Source organism: Mobula birostris, chromosome 10, assembly GCF_030028105.1.
Source record: "Mobula birostris isolate sMobBir1 chromosome 10, sMobBir1.hap1, whole genome shotgun sequence".
NCBI classification, from domain to species: Eukaryota; Metazoa; Chordata; class Chondrichthyes; order Myliobatiformes; family Myliobatidae; genus Mobula; species Mobula birostris.
The window spans coordinates 37,568,078-37,593,215 of NC_092379.1; the positions used below are offsets into that span (position 1 = coordinate 37,568,078).

The 25,138-nt window shown below is 44.3% G+C and overlaps 1 long non-coding RNA gene across 1 annotated transcript in view; it reads right to left on the reverse strand.

Annotated features, from left to right (window-relative positions):
• Positions 1-2,400: 2,400 nt before the first annotated feature.
• The window catches only part of LOC140204481 (uncharacterized), a 37,555-nt gene continuing 14,817 nt past the window's right edge, over positions 2,401-25,138 (reverse strand). Inside the window, exon 3 of the long non-coding RNA XR_011887641.1 lies at positions 2,401-3,185. This is a non-coding gene — a long non-coding RNA (uncharacterized lncRNA). The remainder of the gene's footprint in view (positions 3,186-25,138) is intronic.

Sequence of the window (25,138 nt, forward strand, 5' to 3'; positions counted from 1 at the left end):
AGTGTAATTTCATTGAAAGCTATCGAATGTTGAAAGGCACAGATGGACTGGGATTGGAAAGGATGTTGCCTCTATCTGGGATAGTCTAGCACCGACGTGCACAGGTTCAGAATAGAGGGACGTGCATTTACAACGGAGATGAGGGGGTTTTCCTTTAGCCTCAGAGTTGTGAATATGTTGAATTCATTAGCACAACACAGGCGACTGTGGAGGCCAGGTCATTCGGTGTAGATAAGGCGGAAGTTGCTAGGTTCCTGTTCAGTCAAATGCTGAAAAGTTACAGGAGAGGGCAAGAGAATGGAATTGAGAAGAAAAGCGATAAGCAATGATCAAATGGCAGAGCAGTGGCCCAATTCAGCTCCTATGTCTTTTGCTTTTATGGTCTTAAGGTAACGAAAGAACAAAAAAAAAACAATTTCTACAGCTAAAAAATGCTGAGGAAGGATATCCCTAATAAAAAGAGATTACCTTTGGTATATTTAACAGGTCCGTTAATACCTGACGAGAGAGAAAGAGAGCTATCGCTTCATTCCGATGGTGTTTCATTAGAGCTGAGGGGGGAAGGCTGGCCAGAAACAGGGGGAATTATTGAAATCATGCATGGTTCTATCATAGAACATAGAACATTACATCCTTATATAAAGACCCTTCAGCCCACAATGTTGTGCTGAACTATTTAAACTGACAATCAAATGACTAACCGATCTGTTCTGCCTACAGAATGTGAATATCCTTCTATTTCCCTCACATTCATGTGCCTGTTGAAATGTTGCTTAAAAATCCCTAAGGTGTCGGACTGTACCATCAACCCAGAAAGCTCATTCCAGGCACCACCCAGTCTCCGTGTAAAATATTGCCCCTCACATCTCCTTTGAGATTACACTTCTATCCGAATGCAGGCCCTAGGAAAGAGATAGTCTGTCTACTCTATCTATGCATCCAATGATCTTATAACCTCCATTGCGCGTGCCTTCTGATCTAGATAGCATCTTGGTAAACTTCTTTTGCACCCTTTCCAAAGCCTCGACATCTTTTCCGTAATGGGGCAACCAGAAATGTATGGAATATCCAGATGTGGCCCGAAAGTCGCAGCATAACCTCTTGACTTTTGAACTCAATGCCTCGACTAATAAAAGCAAGTGTTCCGTAAGCCTCCTGAACCACACTGTCAAGCTGTGTAGCTACTTTCCGGTATCTACGGACTTCGACCCCAAGATCCCTCTGCTCATCAAGATTGCTAAGATTGCCCTTGACAGTATTATCTCTTTCCATTTGGACTACCAAGGTACAGGATTTGTCCCGGTTAACCTCCATCTGCCATTTCTCCACCCATACGTACAATTGATCTATTACTCTCTGTATTTTTTTGCCAGTCAACTACACTATCCACAACAGCACCAATAAAGATAGAGAGGGAGATAAAAGGAGAGGTGTGTTGTCAAATCAGCGACAATGTCACAGTTGCTCTCAGTGAGGAAACATTAGAGGATTTATCCACTCAGACTACTAGACTAGACATTAATGTTAACGAAGGTGCAAACACTCAGGTGGCTTTGTACTACCCGCTTCCTATTAGCGAACTAGAGTTTGAGCATATAGATACTGAGATATGCACAGGTAAATATGGGGAAGATCGAAAAGCAACACGTTTGTTGCTGTGGGTGACTTCAGCATCTCCAATATTAACTGCAACATCCTCAGTGCAAGGACTTCACGCTTGGCGGAATTCATTACGTACATCCACGAGGGTTGCATATATCAACATATCGACAGTCCATGAACCGGGTAGAGGGGAGGGGTGAGGTAGGATCTGCTGTAGGGAAATGAACCTAGCCAGGTGACTGTTAATTCAGTGGGAAAACATATAAGGATCTGGGAATCCTTAGTTTAAGCAATGCATTAAAATGCTGGAGTAACAGAGCGGGTGAGGCAGCATTAAAAGTGGGAAATGTACAGTCAAGGCTTAGGGCTGCGACGAATCTCGACTGTTAGTTTCCAGATGAAAACAGGCCTGGAACCAATCCCTAAGGAACTCCATTATGCATCGACCTCCAGTCTGAAACGTAAACTCACACCATTGTCCTCTGCTTCCTACCATCAATCTAATTTTGTATCCAACCAGCTGAATCTTCCTGGAAGCCTTTCGATCTACTTTTCCATAACAACTTTTACGGGCTTCACTATTTCAAAGGTATCACTAAATCACTGAAGCTCACTTCTCTATAGGTCTGCTCTCCTCAAAAGCTGAAATCTCTGTTCAAAAAACAAAGTGGATTTCACAGATGACGAATCATATTTTACTAATCTGCACAATTATCTTTGCTCTATCTAGCTTGAAGGTTCAGTCATAGTCATACTTTATTGATCCCAAGGGAAATTGGTTTTCGTTACACTTGCACCATAAATGATTAAATAGTAGTAAAACCATAAATAATTAAATAGTAATATGTAAATTATGCCAGGAAATAAGTACAGGACTAGCCTATTGGCTCAGGGTGTCTGACCCTCCAAGGGAGGAGTCGTAAAGTTTGATGGCCACAGGCAGGAATGACTTCCTATGACGCTCAGTGTTGCATCTCGGTGGAATGAGTCTCTGGCTGAATGTACTCCTGTGCCCAGCCAGTCCATTATGTAGTGGATGGGAGATATTGTCCAAGATGGCATGCAAGTTGGACAGCATCCTCTTTTCAGACACCACCGTCAGAGAGTCCAGTTTCTTCCCCACAACATCACTGGCCTTATGAATGAGTTTGTTGATTTTGTTGGGTTTGTTGAGTTTGTTAACCTGTACATGCGATAGGTTTGTTGTTGTGCCCGAAGTGATTAGCTGTATCTCCGGAGATTAGTTGTCTGTTAATAAAGGACGATCAAAATGCTCTTATCTTTGTTCCGGCTTCCAGAGAATGGAGTGTTGGGGCAGAATTTCTCTTTGTTCCAACGAGGATATATAAAGATATTTTTCGAATGGAGAGGTTATATAATAATATGATTTTGTAAAAAAAAAGTACGTGATGTATTTCTGCCGATTTGTAAGGAGTTGTGAAACGCAGACATTGATGCATATTGCAGTAAATTAATACAGCCATTTCTTCTACCATAAAAAAATCAACCATATGCTTTATGGCATTTACTGCCTTTTATTCGCCTTGTAGCTCTTTCTCGCCTTGAACTATCATTCACGGCCTCTGTAGTACGAAATAGATCATCAGTTAGTCAAATGAAATATTTGTCCGACAAATATTAGGGATGGCTGCTGTCATTACATTATTAGAGAAATATATCCAACTTGGCCATTTCACAACAATTTCATTCTAATATTTTTATCCCTGTATTTGCAGAAGTGGTTTTGTGATCGAAGATAAAAGTTTCTGGTTCACATTTAACACAAGACAAGTTATATTTAAAACAATGTTGCACATTCGTGGTTGAATTAGCTTCATCCATTATTTCATACATTTACCTATTATATTTACTAGATATTGTACCGTGGTTTTCAGCTGTTCCCTGAACTTTCTCTGAGTGACTGCAGAGATAAATATGTTTGTGCAGCAACTTAATAGTTGGAGCATATTGACAGTTTCAATAAATATAGACTGGGGATCACTGTAACCGCTAACTTGATGGTCATTGGAAATTCTCTCATATAGGAACTGTAACAAATGTGTCATCCACAATAGTATGGAACTGCCTGAAACGGCGAAGAGTAACACAATAGACTTCCTCCTGCTCTCCATCCCTGCGTCAGTCTGATTGTTCCCACTGTTTTGGACTTGGAGTCTCTTCCGGGCTCTACTAGCTTCTAAAATGTGTCTGACAGTGAGAAGATTGAGCAAAAGGATCGGGAAACAAGGAGTGAAGAGGTGGTTGAACCAATCATAAACGCCCCACAATAGAGAAGTATAACGGACAGCTTTCAGTTTGCAATACCATGGTACATTGTTAATTATATAGCTGGGTTCATGAATGAAGTAGCATGGAATATTGATAAAACAACTAAGGAAACAAACAGTTGCTATGACCACAGATGCCGTTTTGTCGGTGCAATACTTCGCCTTCAGTTTCTGGCAACAAATGACGACAAAACGGTCAGAGGTGAAAGCGACGGTTAACCAAACAGAACTGACCCTGGCTGCATAGGTTATTGCAATAATGGCACTACACACTGGGGTGATGGAGAGGAAACTTCCTGGGAAATAAATGCCACAAATGCGGTTGATAATCACAGCGGTAATAATGAGGAGCAAATCCGTTACTGCCATGGAGACCAAATAGCGAGTGATGCATTTAGAGAGGCCACACTTCCCGCGGGACAGGATCAGAATCGCCACCAAATTAGCTTTAGGGAAAAGAAAGGGAGACACGGATGTTTATACCATAGACTGTCAACAGCAGCAGTACATAGACAAGAAAAATATACATTTTAGAACTCTGACACGTAAAACGCTCATGGTAATATGAAAATGGAAAAGTTTAAGTTAAATAAGTTAGGTTAGAGAACGCATATGCATGAACCGGCGTTCTCATAGGAAAAGTCATAAATACGAGTCGCTTCAACACTCGAGCCCACTCAGTCGAAATCATTGCTTATTATCCACATTTTTGTCATTTTCCTGCTCGCCTCTATATTCGTAATACGCAGTAAAAACACCGGTGTGTGTTTCGGATGATTCAATGACTGAGCCTGCATGCTGCGCTGAATTAATTCAGCATATTTATTTCCATACTGGTTATAAATGACCTCATGATATTTGGAGATTATGTTCCTGGTTTCGAAACACCTCGCCCTTCCCGGCCCCGACTAATAGCATCTTACACTGCCAAAGTACACTTGCTTTTTTTTCCAGAGCTACTCATTTATTAGGTAGGGAAACCAAGACGATGAATAAAACTCCAGTTAAGGTCTGAGGGAGGCCTCGCATAATTTGAACAAATCAGAGTTCGTCCGGTACTAGAACTTTCTTGTAATGTCTGCTTATACAAGGATCGCCCTTCCCGATGACATGACTTGTGTTCCAGGACAACGAGGTTCCAATTAACTGAAAAAAGACCAATCTTTGGGAAACTAAAACAACATGTTTTGGAATTAGATCACTTCAAATTTATCTATATTATATTCTATCTTCTATTTACTTTTAGAATTATTCAGAGATGTAATTTACTGACACATTTACTTGAATTTACCTTGCAAGCTTTCCGAGAATTGATGTTGAGCAGTGAGGAATTCAATTGGGAATTACACAAATCTGAGATCTTACTATATATAGTTTTCCACAGAAATCTTACATCAGTTTAAAAAAATCCGGTTTTATTATATCCTACTGATGTATAGCCTCGTCGCTAGCACAGTTTAATAATAGGTCTTTAGTTTTCGTTGCTGTGTGAAAGTCCGAGACACCGAGTAACGCAGGCTTACCCGTTTTCCAGTAGCAAAATATGAAAATCCAGAAATTTTAGTCCTGGGAAAAAGCCCCTGATCATCCACACGATCAATGACACTCATCATCTTATACACCTCTATCAGTCCACCTCTCATCCTCCATCGCTCCCAGGAGAAAAGGCCAAGTTCACTCAACCTATTCTCATAAGGTACGCCTTCCAATCCAGGCAACATCCTTGGAAACCTCCTCTACATACCCTCTATAGTACCGACATCTTTCCTGCGGTGAGGTAACCAGAACTGAGCACAATACTCTAAGTGAGGTCTGATGAAGGTCTTACATACCTGTAGCATTATCTCACGTCTCTAACTCATTCCCACGGTTGATGAATGCCAACATACCACAGGCCTTCTTAACAATACTGTCAAAGTGAGCAGCAGCTTTGAGTGTCCTATGTGACCGCAAGATCTCTCAGATAGAAACATAGAAAATAGGTGCAGGAGTAGGCCATTCGGCCCTTCGAGCCTGCACCGCCATTTATTATGATCATGGCTGATCATCCAACTCAGAACCCTGCACCAGCCTTCCCTCCATACCTCCTGATCCCCGTAGCCACAAGGGCCATATCTAACTCCCTCTTAAATATAGCCGTTGAACTGGCCTCAACTGTTTCCTGTGGCAGAGAATTCCACAGATTCACCACTCTCTGTGTGAAGAAGTTTTTCCTAATCTCAGTCCTAAAAGGCTTCCCCTTTATCCTCAAACTGTGACCCCTCGTTCTGGACTTCCCCAACATCGGGAACAATCTTCCTGCATCTAGCCTGTCCAATCCCTTTAGGATTTTATAGGTTTCAATTAGATCCCCCCTCAATCTTCTAAATTCCAACGAGTACAAGCCTAGTTCATCCGGTCTTTCTTCATATGAAAGTCCTGCCATCCCAGGAGTCAATCTGGTGAACCTTCTTTGTACTCCCTCTATGGCAAGGATGTCTTTCCTCAGATTAGGGGACCAAAACTGCACACAATACTCCAGGTGTGGTCTCACCAAGGCCATGTACAACTGCAGTAGTACCTCCCTGCTCCTGTACTCAAACCCTCTCGCTATAAGTGCCAGCATACCATCTGCCTTTTTCACTGCCTGCTGTACCTGCATGCCCACTTTCAATGACTGGTGTATAATGACACCCAGGTCTCATTGCACCTCCCCTTTTCCTAATCAGCCACCATTCAGATAATAATCTGTTTTCCTATTTTTGCCACCAAAGTGGATAACTTCACATTTATCCACATTAAATTGCATCTGTCATGAATTTGCCCACTCACCCAACCTATCCAAGTCACCCTGCATCCTCTTAGCATCCTCCTCACAGCTAACACTGCCGCTCAGCTTCGTGTCATCCGCAAACTTGGAGATGCTGCATTTAATTCCCTCATCCAAGTCATTAATATATGTTGTAAACAACTGGGGTCCCAGCACTGAGCCTTGCAGTACCCCACTAGTCACTGCCTGCCATTCTGAAAAGGTCCCGTTTATTCCCACTCTTTGCTTCCTGTCTGCTAACTAATTCTCTATCCACATCAATACCTTACCCCCAATACCGTGTGCTTTAAGTTTGCACGCTAATCTCCTGTGTGGGACCTTGTCAAAAGCCTTTTGAAAATACAAATATACTACATCCACTGGTTCTCCCCTATCCACTCTACTAGTTACGTCCTCAAAAAATTCTATGAGATTCGTCAGACATGATTTTCCTTTCACAAATCCATGCTGACTTTGTCCGATGATTTCACCGCTTTCCAAATGTGCTGTTATCACATCTTTGATAACTGATTCCAGCAGTTTCCCCACCACCGATGTTAGGCTAACCAGTCTATAATTCCCCGGTTTCTCTCTCCCTCCTTTTTTAAAAAGTGGGGTTACATTAGCCACCCTTCAATCCTCAGGAACTAGTCCAGAATCTAATGAGTTTTGAAAAATTATCACTAATGCATCCACTATTTCTTGGCCTACTTCCTTAAGCACTCTGGGATGCAGACCATCTGGCCCTGGGGATTTATCTGCCTTTAATCCTTTCAATTTACCTAACACCACTTCCCTACTAACAGGTATTTCACTCAGTTCCTCCATCTTACTGGTCCCTCTGTCCCCTACTATTTCTGGAAGATTATTTAATAATCAACATTGCCAAGAGTCTTACCATTACTATTATATTCTGTCTTCAATTTTGGCCTACCAAAATGAACCACTTCACACATCTGGGTTGAAGTCCATCTGCCACTTCACAGCCCAGTTCTGCATCCTATCGATGTCCCGTTGTAACCATTGCCAATCCTCCAGACTATCGACAACATCCCCAACCTTCGTGTCATCAGCAAACCTACCAACCCACCTTTCTACTTCTTCATCGAAGTCATATATAAAAACCACAAAGAGGACACAAAAATCACAAATCTCAGGGCTTCATGACTGTCCGCTTTTCAATACGCCAAGGACACAGCCTGGAAGAATAGCGTGCCTTCAGGGTGCCGGAATTTCATAGCTCTGGAGGCAGGCAGATGTGAGGTCGGTGTCACCGCCTAATGTGCTGTGGAAGATCGAAAGCAGAGAGCTGGCTGCTGTCTATGTGACCAGAGACCAGACTTCCTTGGACACAGAACTCGGGGAAAAAACGACGCAAAACACCTTTAACACCATAAATCTGTGAGTCATTTTGTTATGTTTCCCCTCTCTCAGTGAAACTGGGACACCTGCTATTCCCTTATTAGGGAGAGACAGAGAGCCTGTGACTTCGCGAATTACAGGGCGAAGGAGAAGTCTTCGGGGGTACTGAAATTCTGTGTCTTTATTACTGCTTTGCTGCACGTTTGACTGCTCCGTGAAGGGAGCAGATGCTTTTTTTATGCTGGCGATTGCGTTGCTTTGCTGCTGCTTATGCGTGGGTGGGGAAAGTTCGGGGACTTTGAAGTTCTAACATTTAAATATCATTCACTCTTTGGGACAATGCTCTGTTTTCGTGCATGCTTGTGAAGAAAAAAATTTTCATGATGTACGTATATTGTATACATGTCATGGTCCGGTCCGTGAAGGTCGCATTCCAGTTCACAGTCCGGTCCATGGTTCCTTATTCCAGGTTTTCCAGTTTTCCCTTGTCCTGTTGTGTGCCTCAATCCAGGCACATGATTCCCATTTTTGGTTGGCTACATAAACAGCTCCTGGGTTCAGCTTCAGTTGCTTGACTGTTCCTTCCCCATCCTTCTGTAGCCTCGCCTGCTACCTTCGCCTGTAACACCGTCATGTTCAACCGCCAGGGCAAAACTGGGGCCTTGCTGTGACTAGATAAAGAACTATCTTTCTTTGTTTGGAACTGTCTCTTTGTGTCCAAGCCTTCGCTAGGTAGGTCTGGCTGTTTGCCGCTACCTTGTGTTGGGAACCATCTCTTCGTGCTCTTGCCTCCGCTGGGTAGATCCAGCTGTTTGCCGCTGCCTTGTGTTGGGAACCATCTCTTCGTGCTCTCGCCTCCGCTGGGTAGATCCAGCCGTTTCCCACTACCTTGAGCTCTGAGTTCCTGTTCTCCCTCGACCAAGGCTGAGTTCTTGTTCTCCCTCGAACAAGGATCTGCATTCCTGTTCTCCCTCGAAAATAGCACCGAATGGCTGGCACACCATTCCTAAGTTGGAAAAAATAGCTCCTAATTTTAGCCAAATCCAAAACACTTCTTTATGAAGCTTGGATGTGGGCTATGTGCGGGATATATTACACGGGAGGGTATCTTTGTACAATTTCATTGCCAGGGAACTACACGAAAGATGCAGTGTTATCACTTTTAGTAGCAATAATTTAAAGGCAGGTTGTTAAATAAACAGCGAAAGATTATGTAATGAAAATGCAAACAGCCTTTGGTATCCTTGCGCACTGGGTTAAGAATGATATCGGCCAAATGTGGACAAATTTGCAAAGGTAAATAGGTATCTTGGTTGGTATGGTCCGGTTTGGCCAAAAGGCCCGTATCTCTGCTGTATAGCACTATGACTCTAGTCAGTGACAACGGATATACAGAACTAGAAGGCGAATAAGGATGAAAATGCTAAGTCCAAATGACGAGAAAATTTGAGTCCAGAAGTAGGGATAGAGGTTTTCATAAGTACACCATGATTACAGTGTTTACTGCAGGTCTCCCTGTCTGAGAAAAGTGTTCAAAATCGGGATTATAGCAAAGGTTCGCCAGGTTTATTCCTGGGCTGACAAGACTGATGTCCGTCAAGGGATTGATTCGATTCGATTCGATTCATATTCGCAAAAGAACGAGAGAGGGGTCTCGTGGAAATCTCGTTATATATAATCACGAAAGCGGGGCTTTTCACCCACCTCGTCAGAAAGTGATGACAATCTGTCCAGATAGCCTGCATTTCTTCTGCACAAGACTCACATTCCTGCATGTCTTTCCTGTAACCTGCCCATGAGCTTTCCAAATGTTCTACTTCGTTTCTTCATCCACCATAGTCTCTGCATTCTCGTTCGAGACAGCCATTACCGTCTATCAGGAAAACCCTGGTCATCGACTTTCAATTAAAATCCTCCTCCTCCCATCTGTGGCAACGAATACCGCAGATTCGCCGCCTCCAGGTTAAAGGAATTTCTCGTCTTTCCTGTTTTAAATGGATATTCCTCTGTTCTTTTCGAAGCACAGTAGCATAGCGGTTAGCGTAACTCTCTTACAGCAACAGCCACCGGGATTCTACCTTCTCCAGGAGGCCGTGTTTCCTTCAGATTATCTGGGATGCCCCGCCCGCCCCCCGCTTAACCAGGGGTACACAAAAACGATAGGAGGTTGGATCTGCACCCGGGTTCGGGGGACAGAAGGGAATGTTGTCTGACTCACGAGGGTCCCCCTTTCTACTGGTCAACCCTCCCTTTTGGCCGAAGGGAACAGGTAGCACGGAAGTGGCGGGACTGGCCGCAATAGAGACATTTCCCCGCTCTCAATTTCCGGAGTCGCTCTGTGAGAGAAAGGCGGTTCCGTCCCAGCTGCATGGGTTCCTCTCCTGGGTGGTGGAAACGGCTGGACTGGGAGCTATTCCAGGAGAGGGAGGGGAAGAGAGGCTAGGGCTGGTGGGAGACGGTAAAGAGTGTCGTGGAGTTGCTAAAGGGAGTGGACGACCAGTTCTCTCCCTATGGCGTTCTCGAAGACAATTGTCCAACCTGGTGGCTAGGGAGATCAAACAATCCAGGCTGTTGGTGTCATCCCTTGCCGCCAACTCGTCTTTCACCATGTCGCTGAGGCCTTTCTAAAATACCCCTTGGAGTGCCTCATCATTCCACCCCGAGTCAGCCACTAACATCCGGAAATCCACGGAATAGGCGGCAACACTGTGTGAGCGCTGACGGAGAGTGAGTAGTCGCTTAGCGGCATCTTTACCACGGACGGGGTGGTGAAAGCTCCTTCTCATTTCTGTGATAAAGGTGGGGAATGAAGAGCAGTTAGCCGGTTGATTATCCCAGATAGCTGTAGCCCACACTAAGGCACTTCCCCGCTACAACCCATATAACCCATCTTTGACTTGTCTGTGGAGTACTTGGATGACTGCTGTTCGAACACCAAGGAGCATTGCAGAAGGAAGGCCCGGCACTTCCCCAAATCCGCAGCATAGTGTTCTGGTTCAGGTATGTGTGGCTCTCTTGGCGGTGGTGTTACCGACACGTAGGGGGTTGCCACTTCCGGCTGTCTGGGCTGGGCTGACAGAGTTCCAGGAGTGGATCGGGTAAGATGAACGGATACTCGGTCCACCTGGTCACTGATCTTCTTTACGTCAGCAGACAGGGAACGGAGGTTCTCCATGACATCCCAGAGAAGTTGATCGTGCAGATCCAGTTGGGAGCCCTGGCTGGCGAGGGCTTGTTGCAGGGTATTCGTGTCCGCTGGGTCCATAGTGGCCAGATGGTTCTGTTGCAAGGAGCGACTACGGCGAACCCAAGTGCAGGACACAGGCACGGAGATTAAGGTAGGATGCTTACACGGGCGTAAACGCCGAACAGCAAACAGCAGGGATCTTGACACGGAGCCCTGATATGGAGCCTTGACTCAGAGAGACGGAGTTTCATAGATAAACCTTGAAATTGCAGCTAACTTAGAACAAACAGTTCTAAGCGGTCGGGAAACGTTAGTTATCACACAGGAAAAAGACCACGATCTGGTAACTCGGTTTTGTAACGCCGGGGGGTTCTTATACTGCAGGTCCTGATGGAAACCAGGTGTGTCATCATGAAAGAAAATTAGAAGTAATTGGGAAATTAACGGTCAGAACCATGGCACAATTAAAGGAAATTAGAGGAAACTAGGGAATAAACAATCAGGACCGTGACAATATAACATTCCTCACGTTCATCTTCAATCACTGCATTTACTTGTTTCATTTTATTCCTATTTCTGCAACAGTGTGAAAAGTAGTATGATTACTCTTATTGCATGCATATTTTTCCGTACGCTGAACACTTTTTTGCCTGGTGCTGCTGTCCGCAGCAATCACAAGACGTCTTGCTCTCTGCCGGTTTCGTTGCCTTTTTAATATTTCTTCTAATATGTTCGCGCTTTTTTACAGTATCTACGCTGCAGCTTTCAATGAAAAGGTGTTCAGCCTGTGTCGTTACGGTTTCCGAAGCTTTGCAAAATATCAAAGCTTTTTCCAAATCCAGGTCTTGCTCTCTTAACAGCCTTTCTCTCAGACCATTATCCCGAATGCCACAAACAATTCTGTCTCCAATAAGAGAGTCTTCCAGTTCTGCAAACGCACATGATTTACTTCGGCGTTTCAACTTCGTAACATATCGATCTATTTTCTGCTTACACGTGAAAATCTTGAACACCTCATACGTCACATTACGCTTCGGTATACAAAATGCTTCCAATTTGTCCATTATCGACTTTAAATTGAAATTAATTTCATCTTCAGAAATAGAATGATTATATTTCAATTGCGTCGTCACTTATTACGTGGAGTAGAATCGCCGCTTTCATGTTTTCTGGTTTTCTATCGGCTCTGATCGCCGATAAATAGATTTCAAAATGTTGCTTATATTTCCTCCAGTTTTCAGCTGCATTCCTAGTCAGCTGAAGTGTCGGTGGGGATTGTAGATGTTCCATTTTTAAAGCTGTTAGCAAACCTCGAAAACAGTTCGTGCGGTTTTCTTTTGGATCATCTTCGACTCTCCCGTACTAGCGAACGTATTATTCTTCCAGACCGACTTCTGACACCATGTTGTGTTCTTTATACGCATCGTGGTTTAACAATAACAAAACATATTCTGGAAGAATAGAACTCGAACTTCTATTTACTACAGCAACTGCAACCACGTTTACCATAGAAGTTTCTCGATGATTTCTCCGAACACTGTTCAATCACGTTCTGACACGTGATATCACCACACGAGACACCGAGTGCTGCGAGCAGGGGAACTGGGTCACGCCATCCTGATCCCCGGCCAGGACACGGGAGAAAGGTCCATGGGATTCGGTGCAATCTGTGAGCTGAGCCGGGATCGGAGCCCATTATAATCTGCCCAGCGCAGGTGGAACTATGGCGGCTTTATGGCTGCAGGAGGTTCAGCAGGGTGACGAGCCCCACCACTCGTTTGGCGTTGAGGATGCCGAGCACCATCAGGCCAGCAATCAGCCGAGACTGCCGCCCATTTCTCCACTCCCAACACCTCCAGGGCTTGAGGGCGACGGCAGTGCCAACCTGCTGTTCGACAAACGCTTCCCTGTGCTGGCGACCAGCCGCCAGGAGAATTACAGCGAGGAAGTAGCAGCCGGTAGCCCCGGTATCGAGGACCTGCTCTCTCAGCTTCGGCAAAAGGATAACGATCTCATCCTGGCGGCTAAGCTCGGCAAAGCCTTGCTGGAGAAGAACCAAGAGCTTACCGATCAGTACGAGATAATGCAGAGAGAGGTCACTGACAAACTAGAGGAAAGATAACGTGGCAAATATAAGGGAATCCTTTCATCCTGCTCACCTCCCCTCTCCAAGCGTCTTTGACCCTGTTTCACATCGCATTCGTATTTCTGCCCAATTTGGTAGGGTCATTAACCATCGGCACCCCAACTTGTCATCCTTCCTATTCGTAACCACTACTATGTCATTGGACTCCACCGCTTCCCACACCATTGCATCCCATTTTTACGCTAATATATTGCGTCCACTACATTAACATCTCGCAGACTCGCCCTAACGCTGCGCTGACGCCTGAGTTCTGATGATCTGACGTCATTACATTGGCCGGGAACCGAATCCAAGACCCTCAAACACTGGTAATATATTTGGAAATGCGCTCGTGTCCACGCTTTAATGTTCCGTGATTAATCTCGAAAATGCTATTGAGACGTGTCGAATATATCAATTTAATAGCAATAATATTACATAGTAAGGATAAGAAAAGTAGTTCGCCCCCTTTCATCTTGAGGTACAGGGTCAGTCCTGGTTTCGGTGTGCATTGATCGTTGCAAGGGCTTTTAAAGGCGGTAACTCAGGAAAATGTTGTTGCCGTGGTTAGACTACGAATGTAGCGTTTGTCCTTGCTGTTCGGCGCCTTCCCGAGGTTGGCAATGTCTGTTCTGAAATAGTATCTGTCTACCTGTTGCAGATACCTGAAACTACATGAGGCCCCGCTCCATCTTCTCACTTTCAGTCAAACAAGCGAAGTGGGCATGTCTTACTCATTCAAGCTTGGTTCAACGCTCAAACCGAATCAGTGTGCGGGATGTGCGCTATTTATATACAGCATGGTGGGGAAATGATTAGCAGCAAAATATTTCTTGTATGCAAATTAATATTTTGTCTTAGGTTTTCTTAAAGAATTTTAAAGATAATGAAGGAGAGTCAAAGTAGACAAGTTGTGGCGAAGGCTGGAATGGTGGTTGGAAGGGAGGAGAATGGTATTATGGTAGTAGAGCAAACACGAGGAATTCTGCAGATGCTGGAAATTCAAGCAACACACATCAAAGTTGCTGGTGAACGCAGCAGGCTAGGCAGCATCTCTAGAAAGAGGTACAGTTGACATATCGGGCCGAGGCCCTTCGTCAGGATGAACTGATAGAAGAGCTAGTAAGAGATTTGAGAGGGGGAGGGGGAGATCCAAAATGATAGGAGAAGGCAGGAGGGGGAGGGATGGAGCCAAGAGCTGGACAGTTGATCCTCTCATATCCTTTTTGCCAATCAACTGTCCAGCTCTTGGCTCTATCCCAACCCCTCCTGTCTACTCCAATCATTTTGGATCTCCCCCTCCCACTCCCCAACCCACTTTCAAATTTCTTACTAGCTCTCCTTTCAGTTCGTCCTGATGAAGGGTCTTGGCCCGAAACGTCGACTGTACCTCTTCCTAGAGATGCTGCCTGTCCTGCTGCGTTCACCAGCAACTTTGATGTGTGTTATGGTAGGAGGGAATGGTACAGGATCAAACAGAGAGAAACTGATTACCTTGGAGGTCTGGTACAAACATTAGCTTCCTTCCTGATCTCTAGTGTTGTCTGTGGAGGCTACACATTCATTCTGAGATCCCACCAGATGCATCCATTCCCATTAGGAACTTGCTGTGCTGCTACTGAGGCACACTCAAAAGATGTGTGAGTTACTAGGTTAATTGATTATTATAACAGGAAATCAGATTAGTGTAAATGAGCTCTTTGACAGAACGGACACAATGGGTCAAATGTACAAGGTCCCTATGTTGTACAATTCTGTGACTAATAACAGGGACCAAGCAGAGCTGGGACAGCCACTCATCCTGACATGAGGGGAAGTGGAGAAAGGCTCATTGCAGAAGTTTGTTTACGCTCAGAATCTTTATGGAACATTCTCTTCTCTGAACTTCAGTAAGATACCAAGTTGAGGTGCAGGTTGCCTTACACAAAGTCCTCACTGAAATAAATCACCAGCTACAATTACAACAACAGGGAAAGAACAGCATTGCCTTTTAATGTGCTGACAAATCTTTAGCGTTTGGCTTCTCTCAGATTGGAGCTGTTTTTAATAACTCACAGTTAGTTGTCCTCTGCTGTGGAAGAGATATTAAGATTTTTCAAATTTACTGAGAATGTGCAGGAATTTCACTGGAGTTGCAAGCTGAACTAGGGTACAGGGCACAATTACTGCATGCACATAATTTGCAGGCAACACTGGTATATTTTAGAAGGTCATATCATTTCCTCAAGTTCCAGTTGACGTGACCATTGGCAGTGAATCATGTAGGTCAGTGCCCAGCATACTAAATGCAGTCATGATACTTTCATTCTGTGGTGGTCCACCTATCCCATTTAGTAAGCACCCAGTGCTTCTGACCCTGCACCATCCTGTTCTGCAAGGGGCAATACAATTTGTCGGTAAGTGTCACCCGGTTGACATGGCTATCTTGGTTGAAACGAGCAGTTTGTGTAACCTGTGAGATTTGGATTTGGGGGTCAATTGTTGGTGCATGGATAGAACAGGTGATGTACTCTAATGTTACATATGAGGCCTGATTTATAGTCTGATGCAAAACTGGTGATTTAATAGTCAATTAGGCTGTTGGTGCAGTTAATGGAATATGACTTTTGAAGGTAGGCTCATTGATCTTGACCGTGCTTTTGAGATCATTAAAAACATCGAAGCAGAAGTAGGTCACTTTGCCTCTTCATGTATGCCCTACCAATCAGTGCAATCATGGCTGATCTTCTACCTTACTAACCCTGCATCCATTTATCAGAATGGTGGATTCCAGTTAATGGGGACACATCAGGATCAGTACATTTTGGCCCAATTAAGTGGCTGCCACAATTAGCCAAATTTTCATGAAAATAGTTTTGAAAGGGCAAACTATGTTCAACTGAGCAACAAATTATGTATTTAAATAAATACAGAACAAATTAGAATATTACCAATATAACTGTAGTACTATGATAACACCTAATAGTTCTCGACAGCAGAGTTCATACAGTGTACGCTGCTCTGTTCTTTTTGATTGACTGTAAATGAACAAAATCAGTGTTGAAGTCGTGTCAAAAATTGTTGCTTTGTCATTTGGCATCAGTAGGCTCAAATGAATACCATAGCACAAGCATACGCAATTGATGCTATTTAAAAACTATTTGCTCTAAGCATGCTGTAGTGTCACATGGCCAGACACAAGCACACAACTGATGCTAGTTAGAAACTGTTGCATTCTCCAAATCCTCATTTTCATTGTAGCATTCAAGATGATTATCAATATCTTAACTTCCTTCGTGGTTTCTAATTTGTTGAAGCAGTGAAATTGTTTCATTTTCATTCCCAGCCATTTCTTGCATCTCCAAGCCTGACTGCTTGAAACTGCAGTGAGAAAAACAGTTCTGAATTGTCTTACTGCTTATTTCTCGCTACCTATCCCTGACATGATCCACTGCTTTTTTGAACACAAGCTGATGATATTTAAAAACTGTTCACTCTAAGCACGGTGGAGTATTTAATGGCACACAAATGCACACAACTGACGCTAGTTAGAAACTGTTTGGCAATACTCTCCCGTCCCAGTTCAGAGGCATTGTGTCCCAAATAAGTGAGGAAATTCTGGCTATTTTTTTGATTAGTTTATGTTGATTTAGAGTTGTCCCAAATAAGTGGCTGTCTGGATTAACCGATAGAATAACTAACCAGAATCCACTGTACAGTATATCATTTATTCACACCCAGTCCACTCCTGGTGCAAGGTCTCAGCCTGGAATATCAACTTGTATTCTTCCTCTGCAGATACTAATTGATGAGCTAAGTTCTTTCAGAGTTTAGTTTTTGCTGGCAGATCCCAGAATCTACAGTCTCGTTTGTTTTCATATCCTTTATTAGCTCGAGAGACCAGATCTCTTTACAATATTCCAGGCACAATCTTACCAGATATTTATATAATTGCACTTGAATGTTATTATTCTTGTACTCCTTCTTCTTTCAATAAAGACGAGCAAACCATTTGTCTTTCTAATTGTTTGCTGTATTTTGGCATCAGTGATTCACGTACACTGGTACCCAGGTCACTCTGAGCACCAACTCCTTACAGTCTCTCATCATTTAACTACTCTACTTTTCTATTTTCCCTACCAAATTTCCTCTTGCACTTTTCCACATTACACTCTATCAGCTGTGACCTTGCAGATTCACATAACCTGCATGAATCCATTTGAAACCCAAAAGATACTGCAGATGCTGGAAATCCAGGACAACTCACACAAAACGCTGGAGGAACTCAGCAGGTCAGGCATCATCTATGGAAATGAATGTTAAAGTGAATTTTTTGAGGGTAATGATTTGTTTACATTTAAGTGACTTTGGCCACCAGACTTCTACTTGACAATGCACTTCCTGTGCTTCTGGCGCCGTAGTTTGACCTGATGCTGTAGTTTTGAAGACAGTATTATCTATGCATTATAAATATTAATTGTCTTCTATGTTAGCATGGGAAATGCCAAATAAATGTATCGTAGACTTAATTTACATTCCTAAAGGCTGTCGACATTTTGGCGTTGGAAGGAAAGGATGGTGTGATATTTTGCATGTAGCCTCAAAAGGAAGCATTGTCTTTAACTTTTTAAGTAGCGATTGCCTTTGTGTTTAGCATATAAATATTGAGCCCGCATTGGGCTAGCAGACCTTTCTGCGGAAGGTGTCTCCGTCCTTAAGATGCCTGCTGTAGCTTGTGTCGAAAAAAGAGGCTGCTTTGTACCTACCAGTGACTCTGTCTCTCTGGTGATTTCGTCCACGCTACAACAATGAATAAACTGTTGATGCTTCAGGCTGGGACATTCCATCAGGACTGGTAAGGAAGGGGGAAGATGCCAGAATAAAAGTGTAGGGAGAGGAGAAGGAGACCGAGCTTGAAGGTGATAGGTGAAGCCAAGTGGATGGGGGAGGGGGGAATGATGTAAGAAGCTGGAAGGTGACTTGCAGATGTAGGCGGGATGCAACTGAAACAAGAGGGATAAAATGGAGTTGTGGTATGTGGATGTGAGAGCAGGCAGAAACAATGGGCCTACCCAACCATTCAGCTTTGTGAATCTTGGGACCAAGTGTCAATTCTCTGGACACCTCCTCTTACTGACCCCTTGAAAAGGACCTCACTTGGGACCATCAGGATATTGTCTCTGACACCACCAGCAACCTCATCGACTCTGGAGATCTCCCATCCACTGCCACCAACCTCATTGTTCCCTTATCCCACACTGCAACACCTCGTATTCCAACTAAGTAGTCTTTAAGCTGATGGCATGAACATTGATTTCTCTTACTTGAATTACTTCTGGAAATTTTGCCCCTTCCATTCCCCACTCTGGCCTCTTACTACCTCTCCTCCCTGTTTATCACCTCCCTCTGGTGCCCTTCCTCCTTCCCTGTCTCCCATGGTCCACTCTCCAGTCCTTTACCTTTTCCACCTGTCATCTCCAAGCTTGTTACTTCCTCTCTCCCTCACCCCTCCCCCACCTGCCTGTCTACACCTATCACCTTCAAACTTGTCTTCCTTCCCTTACCCCTCCCTCCATATTCTGGCATCTTTCCCTTCCTCTCCAGCTCTGATAAAGGGTCTTGGCCCAAAACATCGGCTGATTATTTATTCCCATAGATCTGCTGAGTTCCTCCAGCATTTTGTGTGTACATCCCTTTAAAACTTCTCTGCATCATCATTACAAGCCATACAGACCCCAACTTGGTATCATTAGCAAACATGGATACTATATATTATTGTAAACCCTCTCAACAAGATCATTGATATTGACTGAATATTAGAGCTCAACATCAACTCCTGCAACACTAGTCAACAACCTCCCAATCTCAAAGTGACCTATTTATTCCTAGTCATTATTTTCTGTTTGTTAACTGATCCTCAACCCACACAAGAATATTTCCTTCAATCCCATGTGCTTTCTGATTTCTTCTGTGGCACTTTATTCAAGGTCTGAAAGTCTAATGAGCAGCATAGCTGTCTTCCTCATCAATTCTCAGCAAACTTGAACAAGTTACACGCCAATTCTGATCAGTCCTACTTTTTCAAATGTGCTCTTGCCACTCACTCAATGATAGACTTTAAGTATTTTCTCTGCAATTTTCTTCTCCCAACTTTGTTACGTAGTGGGGTTACGTTTACTTCCTTCCAGTTGAGGGGAACCTCAAGAAGAAAGAGGTGGGATTTTGGAAAATGTATTCTTTCTACCATCGTACTATGGTAATTTTGCTCATCCATTCTGCAGTCTCTTGAATAGATACAAGGACTGGAGTTTTCTTGGTGCTGTCTGGATCCAGATACTAGCCTCATTTGTAATTTCAATCTGTTCGCCTTACTCACCAGTTCTACAGTACTTATTGTTAAGGGCATGACGACCTCCTGGAGCAAAGTCTCCAGTGAGACCATAACCAGGTCTATTAATACTGTCTCATACGACAGGAAATTAGCTGCTTTGCAGCAATTGTAAAGTGCAAAGTTGCAAAAGTACAGCCCAAAGACAGTAAATTGCTACAAGTTTCAAAATAAATAGTGTTTAAAATGCATAATGATGCGTTGTTCGTGGACCTTCATTATAAAATCAGAATCAAATTTATTATCACTGGCATATGTTGTGCAATTTGTTTTTTGTGGCTGCAATACAGAAAACAAAATAACTAAGTTACAATAAGTCTTTGATGATTGTCTTGGAGGAGGAGATGTTATTTTTGATCTCCCGATCAGGAAGTCGATGGTCTAGTTGCAGAGGGAGGTACAGGAGCTCAGGTTTTGAAGCTTGTTGATCAGTAATGAAGGAATGATGGTGTTGACCACTGAGTTATAATCAATAAACAGTAGGCTGACGTAGGCATTGTTGTTGACCAGCTGGTTGCGAGGGTGAGTGAAGTGCCAATGAGATACATTCCCTATAGAACTGGTTGGTTGGGTGGCACAGGTTTTCAGTGCCAATGAGATACATTCCCTGTAGAACTGGTTGGTTTGGTGGCACAGGTTTTCAGTACCAATGAGATACATTCCCTATAGAACTGGTTGGTTGGGTGGCACAGGTTTTCAGTGCCAATGAGATACATTCCCTTTTGAACCGGTTGGTTGGGTGGCACAGGTTTTCAGTGCCTTGCCAGGTGCACCATTGGGCCTGAAGCTTTGTAAGAGTTCACCCTCTGGAAAGCTGTTCAGATGTCGGCCTCTGAGACAGATATAAGATGCTGCACGGAATTACACATGTATAATTTTATTCTGCCTTTCAAAGTGTACATAAAAGGCATTCATCTTAATTCAGCCATTTATGATGTTAGGTTTCACCTTGTATTTAGTAATAGCATGCAAACTCTGCCAAAGCTAAGGTGCATCCGATTCTGTCTCCAGCTTCCCTTGGAACTGTTTTTTCATACTTAAGATAGCCTTCCATAGGTCATACAACACAGGAACAGGCCCCAGGCTGATCTATTTCATAGAAAACCATTTAAGCTGCCTACTCCCAGCAACCTGCACTGGGTTAATAGCCCTCCACACCACTGCCACCCAGGTACCCATCCCAACTTCTCTTAAATGTTGAAATTGAGCTCACATGCACAGACATCCCGCCTCTCGCGGAAGTTGCAGGAGTCACCCGCACATTGACAGCGGCTCCCTGATGGCTGCAAATTATGTACAATATCCTGGAAATGGATTTTTTTCACACACACACACACACACACACACACACACACACACACACACACAAATGGGGGAGGGGGGAGAGAGGCAGAGGGGTAGGGAGGGGGGAGAGGGGGCGCAGGGGGAGAGGATGGATGGATGGCAGAGTGTTCCAAAAAAAGAAAAAAGAAAATATAAAACGTACTTCACCCCAGACTACACTAAAGTGTACCCCTGCCTAACAGGTGTCAAAAATAATGACAGTGTTGCTCGCTGCACTGCTTGCAACAGTGACTTTTCTATTGCCCATGGTGGGTTAAGACTGTAAAAGACATGTTGAGGTGAGTTTAACAGGTGTCATTCATTCATTATCATAACTAACGTTATTTAAACTAGCCGGCTATCTGCTAAGGAGCTGCTCTATTGCAGCTATCCCACCTCTCCGGAAAGTTCCAGGAGTCTCTCGCAAATTGATGGTGCTACCTCCCTGAAATGAGTTTTTGCAGGGTGGGATGTCTGCGTGCACCACTTGCATTTGCAGCTCATTCCACACACTCATGACCCTCTGAGTTTCCCTTCATGTTCCCCTTTAAGCTTGTCACCTTTCACGCTTAACCCACGACCTCTAGTTGTAGTCCCACCCAACCTCAGTGGAAAAAGCCTGCTTGCATTTCCCCATCTTTTCTCCTTCTGTGACCCGACTGGTGGTGTAGTGGCATCAGAGTCGGACTTGGGGACGAAAGGTCCCCAGCTCGAATCCAGCCGGCTCCCCTGCACACTGCTCCATGCTAGGTCACATACTTCTCCTTATTTAGTGTGTTTCCACTTCTCTCCAACAGCACTCCCTGCAAGAAAACACACCAATGAAGACCAGGATTCAGTGAGAACAACCTGATTACCCCACTGCTCTTAACTTGAGTGACCTTGAAACTGGAATCTTTCTTGTTGGAACAGCACAGGTCACACTAACACAGGACTTTGGCAGGTCAAGCACCATCTCTGGACAGGAATAAACAGACCCCTCATCAGGACAGACTGGAAAGGAAGGGGACAGAAGCTGGAATAAAGTGGTGCGGCGAGAGGAAGGAGTACAAGCTGGAAAGATATAGGCGAGACCAGGTGAGGGGGAAGGGGGCGGGGGGTGTGAGAGGCTGGGAGGTGATAGGTGGAAGAAGTAAAGGGCTAGAGAAGAAGTAATCTGATAGAGACCATGGAAGAAAGGGAAGGAGGAGGGGGGAACCAGAGGAAGTGAAGAGAAGGGTAAGAGGGGAGCCCGCATGAGGGCTGGAAACAGAGAGAAGGAGGGAGTGGGGAAAGATTACTGGAAGTTGGAGAACTCGGTGTTTGTGCCATTAGGCTGGAGGCTACCCAGATCGAATATGAGATGTTGCTCCACCAATCTGAGTGTGGCCTCTTCAAGCAGTAGAGGAGACAACCAACACTCCAAAATGGGAATAGGAAGTTGAATTGAAATGGACAGCCACTGGGAGACCCTGCCTTTTGTGGCAGATAGAGTGAAGGTGCTCAAATATATGATACCCCAATCTACGCCGAATCTCACCAATGTAGAGGAGGCTGCACCAAGTTACAGCAGGTGACCCAGGCAGACCTGCTGGTGAACTATCGCCTCACACGGAAGGACTGTTTAAGGGTCTGAATAGTGGTGAGGGAGGTGGTCTAGGGGCAGTTCACAGGGATAAGTGGAGGAGGGAGATCAGTGGGGAGCGATGAGTGGACAAGCAGAAAGCGAGAGTGGGGGGTGGGCAGGGAGAAGATGTGTTTAGTGGTAGGATCCCGTTGTAGATGGCAGAAGTTTTGGAGAGTGAAGTGCTGGACACAGAGGCTCGTGGGCTGGTAGGTAAGGACAAAGGGAACCCAGCATGCTGCAATGACAGTGTTTTCTCAAATGTTGCAAAGATGGACCAGTGGTAGTCATGGGATCCACTGCAAAGGCCCAAGAATACAGCAGTAAATGCAAGAAAGTTCAAACAAAAGACCGGAGATATTGGAGAAGCCATGGAATTTGTTTTCATAGTTCACAGTTGCAGCAGAAAGACTGGACAGGTGCATGATGGAAACAAGTCTAAAGACAGATAGGAGCTGATTGGGTAAATATGATCAGTACTATTTTCTTGTATGGGGTGGGGGGCAAAACACTGAGACAGATTAGTTGAGCCAATTGGACTGTTTTGGAATTCAACTCCCATATAATACTATGGTACCAAAGACATTTCCACATCAACAAGTGCTAATAAGAACAATCTGTGCACTCAGCAGAGAGACAGGTGAATAGTTGCCACAAAGAAACAGCCGATCGAAGCCAGATGCAAGATGTCATCTGACTGACTTGGCCTCCACTTGTCCCTTCTCCACCCGCCCCACCGTTAAGGCTGATTTATGCTTCTGCGTCGGCTCTAACCTGTAGCCGATGCCGTAGCCTACACAAGTGGTCTATGCCCTTGTGAGCATTTATACTTCTGCACTGGTGTGTCCGCGTCGCTCTGCAATTCACCGCCAAAACGCTAGTTGGCGATGGGGTTTCTATGCCACTGTGTTGAGTTTCTTCGTGTACTTCAAGCAGTGGCGACTGAAACTGAGCGCATCATGTTGCAGTTGGAGCTAATAAATGTTGAACAAGAGTTACTTTTATTGAAGTTACTGCAACGTAGAAAGGAGGGAAGACGCAGGAGGAGATGGTGTGTACGAGCATTGAATGGATTGAGGCAGAAGGAGGGTGAATTTTCTGTGCTTGTCCGGCCACTGAGAGACAAGAAGCAACCAGAAATGCACAGGAGGAAATGCGATGCTACCAAGCCAACCAATCAGTTGTTGCTGTCTGTGTCACCGCAACGCGTGGTTACATTTTTGGGGAGATGCACGTCAGGCTACAGCGTAGGGTACGTGGTTACGCCGTACCTATGGCACTAATTCAATGCAGAAGTATAAATTGCCCATAACTCCTTTCCCATGGCCTAGGGAACATTTAAGTGACACCCACCTGACTTGGGAACACAAAAGAGGAAACCGACCAAAATAATTAAGAACCAGCAGGTAAAGATAGTAATATGCCTGAAGTCATTTTCAGATACGTTTGATAAAAACAAAACTGGTGTTTATAATGTAAAGAAACAATCTTTCACAAAGGTAAGGTCGAATTTGGAGTATTGTGTGCAGTTCTGTTTACCTACTTAAAGAAAAGATATCAGTAAGATTGAAAGAGCACACAGAAAATTTACAAGGACGTTGCCAGGACTTGGGGAACTGAGCTATAGGGAAAGGTTGAATAGGTTTGGACTTTATTCCCTGGTGTGTAGGGGAATGAGGGGAGATTTTATAGAGGTATCCAAGATTATGAGGGATGTAGATAGGATAAATGCAAGCAGGCTTTTCTCATGGTGGAAGGGTGAGACTAGAACTAGAGGTCATAGGTTAAAGGTGAAAGGTGAAATACTTAAGGGTGAACCTTCACTCAGAGGGTGGTGCAAATGTGGAATCAGCTGCCAGAGGAAGTGGTGGATAAGGGTTTGATTTCAACATTTGAGAGAAATTTGGATAAGTACATGGATAGGAGGGGTACAGAGGGCGAGGTTCAGGTGCAGGCAGCTGGGACTAAGTGGAATAATAGTTTGGTACGGACTGGACAGGACAAAGGACCTGATTCTGTGCTGTAGTGGCCGATGAGCCTAAAGGTTAATTATGACAGCTACACAGCAAAAGGTCCTGAGACACTCATAGCAGCAGCATCAAACACAATTTGACACCAGGCCGTGAAAGGAGATTTTCAAACAGGTGACCAGCGTTTGGTCGATGGGAAGTTTCATAGGAGCATCACAGAGGTGGGGAGAGAGGCAGAAAGGTTTTGGGAAGGGATTCCAGAGCTTGAGACACAGACAGCTGAAGGCACAGTCATCAATAGCAGAGTGCTTAAAGTCATGGTTGAACAAGATGCTGGAATTGGAGGTGCAGAGATTGGGGGTGGGGTGATTTGTAGGTGTGGGAGAGGTTGCAGAAACAGACGGGATTGAAAGCAAGAGTCTTAAGATTGAAATGTTGTTTAACTAGGAGTTTAGGTTGTTTGGTGAGGACAGAAGAGATGGATGAAAGGTCTTGGTGCATGTTAGAACAAGGCAGCAGTGTT